The sequence below is a fragment of the Crinia signifera genome, chromosome 4, assembly GCF_055691185.1.
Source record: "Crinia signifera chromosome 4, ASM5569118v1, whole genome shotgun sequence".
Taxonomy (NCBI): domain Eukaryota; kingdom Metazoa; phylum Chordata; class Amphibia; order Anura; family Myobatrachidae; genus Crinia; species Crinia signifera.
This window is the reverse complement of record NC_139220.1, coordinates 266,320,123-266,324,668: the sequence shown is the minus strand read 5'-3', so window position 1 is coordinate 266,324,668 and position 4,546 is coordinate 266,320,123. Positions and strand designations below refer to the sequence as shown.

Sequence of the window (4,546 nt, the reverse complement as noted above, 5' to 3'; positions counted from 1 at the left end):
ACATATGCAGAAATGTGCATGCGCACAGCGCCACCATCGGTCTCCGTATGAATGCATTCTGATTGTGGAGGAACTAGAATAAGACCCAAGCTCCATCTGCCTCATTGTTAATCTGGCTCTGGGTAGCATGGTACCAGCACCGATCTTCATGCTTCCCTGGATACGTTCTGTGCTATTATGATGTCACATGCTCCATGGGTGTGGGCCCAGGCTGACCCTGCTCTCTATCATGGCATGCATTTAACTAGTGGCCTCTATTTTTTCAAACTTAACTCTGGCAGCTTTATACAAATTTGAATTGGATCTACAGTATATTTGTTTCATTAGGTTTTATTCACTAAATATAGTAGTTGGCTGACATAAAGTAGTTGACTGACATAAAGGGCTATCAGCTCCAACTCTACCATAAGGTAGTTTTAGGCAGCAGCCTAGGGGCCACAGAAGTTGCGGGCACCCCTGAGTCTATCATAAAACTAAGGATGACCTTTGAGGATCATTTCAGAACTTTATGCAGGTGTTGAACTTTAAAGATGCAACTCCCCCACTTTCACCTGATGTTCCAGAAGTCAGTATTGGTGTGTAGATGGTGGCTTGCCGACAAACCTTGCACCAGCCCTGAATTATATGACTGCCATTGAGACACTGTGAACTAGAGCAAATTAAAGTCAACCAGGATTTGCAAACACAGTAAAGAAATCACATTGTGGCACGATTTGTGAAGTTTGATACAAAAATGGTTCTAACAGCGGCAAACAAATTATATGTTGCTTCATGCAACCTTACTAGATTGTCATCAGTGTGGAGATTTTTCTGACTGTCAGGTAACCGGGAGTTGTATAATTAGCAATAGTTCTTCTGTTTCTGGGTTTAATTAAATACTTCCTGTCATTTCCAGAAATGAATCCCTTGCACTGTGCCAAGAAACACTATGCCTGTCTACTTGTGTGACATGTTTCAATTTATGTATATTAAGTATTTAAAAACTGCTCCAAGTATTCTGTTTGATTTAATGCTTGGCTTAAATACATGTGAAATATTACATGCACAGGTGCTTCCAAACAACCTTTAGCGCTCAAGTGAGTTATGTTTGTACTAAACCACCTGTGCCAGGAATCTGCTCCGTATACTTACAATTTCTATTATTTCCTCCCAGTTCTTTGTTAAAAGTCATTCTAGGTTTATGAAAACAAGAACGGATTAAAGGTCTTCTTTCCAATCACAGTGTAACATTATCTGAAACAGATTGTATTTTATGTATGAATCAGTTTTTATTGCTCACACGGCACAGAGTATTTCTGGAGTGCAAAATTCCCCCACCAGGGCCTCGGGGGGAGGGTGGCGTGTAAAGGATCAAGCAAGGAGGGCCCTGCTTTCTGTTCACCTAGGAGAGATTTGCCAGTGTGTGCAGGCAGTGGCCCCCTATTCTGTACTATCTTTCCGGGTTCAGTATGATTTTCCGACATTCAAACTACCAACATTCAAATTACAGACAAGCATTGTCTGACAGTAAAAATACCGACATGTTCAAAGTGCCAACATTCTTTATGCCGACATGGTCAAAGTGATGACACAGTGAAAATGCTGACATTTAAACATGTAAAAAAGTCTGTGTTGTTTTCTTTTCTTTGGTGGGGTATCTACAGTATGTCGACATAGGTCAACATAAACAGTGTATAGGTGTACAGTGTCCCCTTGCATGGCTTGCTGCGCTTGTCATGATTCAAGTACAGTTCCTCGCTGTGCCTGGCACACTATTATAATCTAACTCTATGCCCACTTGGATCGCCCACTTGGATTGTGAAGTAAGAACAAGCCAAGAAAACAAAAACAAGAGAAAAAAAATCCTCAAAAACTCATGGTGACTTTTCGATATGTCGACGTATTAAATGTCAGAATTTTGACAGTTTCTGTATTTTGAACGTGTCGGTATTTTGACTGTCTGCCAATCGTTACCAGTTTTTTGACCATCAGTATTTTGACTGTCGGTAAAATGACTGCTTCCCTGCTTACCAATGGTACTTCTCATGAGTCCCCCAGCCGACAAGGCACTTTAACACAAACAGAATTTTTTTTTCTTATTTGTAAATGATTTTAAGGGGGATATTCAATCTCCCGCAGCCATCTCCCCCATCGAGGCCCTATTCAATGCTGTTGTCCCCAACAGGGATCTAGGCAGAAAGATCCCAACTTCACTAGCAGTCGGGTTCGTTCTGCCGAGAACGGCTGGGAATTGACGAGCTCCCGGCTGCAGCTCACCGATTCCCAGCCACTTCTCGCAGCCACGCCCCTTTTTCATCCCACGACAGGCAGGACATTGAATCCTGCCTGCGATTTCTCGGTCGAGCTGCCCGAGAACGAAACAGGGTCACGGCTGTCAGGCCAGCTCGACAGCCGTGACCCCACATTGAATACCCACCTAAATATCCCTTTTTGCAGCCGGGGAAGTTCTATTGTAAGGTTACTTGAGGTCACAACCGAGGATTATAGAAGGCATTTGCATTATGTTTCCCATCCGACAGGCATATTTAGATATCTTCAATTCTGTCATGGCATCAAATGTTTTACAATTTAAATTTGTCACCGCTAAAGAAATCCATTTCACACAGCATTTACCTGAGTCTTCCAATACGTGCAAAGTACACTTTATATGAAGACATTTTTTCATCGCTGAGTGTTCAACAGTGAAATAGTTTGTAGGTGTTCATAACATTTATTGCAACCATTGTACCTGATCAATGTTATGCCAAAGGACTTAAAGCAGAACAAACATAAAACATCCAAAATGTAAAAAAATAATAATCAGATTTGAGATCCATTTATTATATGATCTACACTGTGCAGTACCTGTTTTGTGGCAATGAACTTGGTCCTGAGTTGTCCCTTGATATCTGTTGTAGTGCATGGAGATTGTTCTCACTCCTTCCGGCAAAGACTCACTGGAAGTTTCAGCTGAACAGAGAGCCCAGACTATTCCGTCTACATTTTTTCTTGCTCCTGCCCGCAGCAGGTTGTCAGACAGCATCATGCTGCTTTATGACAAAAGGCGTCCCAGTAAGAGTGAGAACACTCTACCTCGGTAGTACAGAAGGTAGATTAGAGGAATGGTCTAATGTGTAACAACTACAGTTCAATGTCAAAAAATGTGAAATCATCCACTTGCGTGTCACAAAGTAAAAGGCTAAATAGAACAAAACTGGCAACAACTGTGGAAGAAAGAGATCCAGAAGTCATTATCGCAGCAGGTGTCTTAAAGGAAGACAGGCAGCGCAGCAATGCAATGTAGAATGCAAAATGTTTGCACAAGAAGTTTCTTCAGAGAGGTGATGATGCTATTACAGGTCATTGTTACAAACCCACTTTGAATATGGGCCCTTATTCTGATCGCTTTGCTCGGACATGGATTCAGCCAGTGTTCCGATGTTGTGCGTACACGCATGCGCAGAACCATTTCTGCGCATGTCTGTACGCAGGGAGCGAGCGAACTCGGCAAGAAGTCCGGCCGCCGAGTGCTCGCTCCTGGCCTTCTGAGCATATGCGCCTGCCCTGCGTTTCATTGGCGTTACCACGAAAACACAGGGCATGCGTATGGAAATGGGGTCGTGTTGTGCGTGTGGAGGTGGACAGCTGACAACCGGATGTAAGCTGCCGCCAATATCGCTGCTTTTCTTCGCTCATATGTATGAGTGGTCTAGACCACTCGTGCATGGGCGAGCGCTTTCAACATCATTCGATGGGCACTGACCAGCGAATGATGGGGGAGGTTCCCACAGGCAATCGTATAAATGTTCACATAAAACATCTGTTCGCATGCCGACTGGGTGAATTTGGCGCCGGCGATCCATTCGCTAGGTGGGGTTTGGTACATTTGCTTCGGCCTGTGCGCGGGTCCGAGCGAAGCAATCAGAATTAGGGCCTTGGTGTAATGTTCTGGAGGCCATGTATGCAAAAGGACATACAGTAAATGATGGTTAGGATATATAAAGAAAAATGGGACGCATAGGAAGTCTTACCATGTAAGCTTACACAGCCTGTATGTACAATATAGCTCAAAGTACTGAAAGAAAGGATGTGTGTGAGGATACCGAGGTAAGGATTACCTTTTTCCCCCCTTTGTCAGAATATCTGCCACTGCCAGTAGCAAACAGTTGGTTAATGAATGATGTTTTGTTTTCTTAGAAGGCACAACACAAAGCAATTGTTATCATTACATTATATATGGCAACACAAGGGCACATCAGGAAGTGCATCATCAGTGCACAGTAAAAGCCTACAGTGACTTACAGTACACCACAGTGCAAGTCAAGACAAGTACATTGATTCTAAACATTGTGGCATCAGAGTACATATCACTCAAGTAAGTAACAGGGTGGCAGAAAACAAGGATTCGGTTGTAAGTATAGAGTAGCTGACAGTATACAGTAAGTAAGGGAAGGAAAGAACACAATGGAAGATTTGGGATTTTGTAGTCTAATGGAGAGATGAAGACTGACAGGAGTGAAATAGAGGGGGCATACAGTGAGCATGGACCGGACCGTTAGGATGAGAT

The 4,546-nt window shown here is 43.2% G+C and overlaps 1 long non-coding RNA gene across 1 annotated transcript; it reads right to left on the bottom strand.

The window, feature by feature from the left end:
- Positions 1-511: 511 nt before the first annotated feature.
- Positions 512-3,178, bottom strand: LOC146072584 (uncharacterized). The gene is made up of 3 exons (XR_014473202.1): positions 2,845-3,178; positions 1,132-1,233; positions 512-649 (listed from the first exon to the last, which is right to left on the bottom strand). It is a non-coding gene; the product is annotated as an uncharacterized LOC146072584 (long non-coding RNA).
- Positions 3,179-4,546: the final 1,368 nt, after the last annotated feature.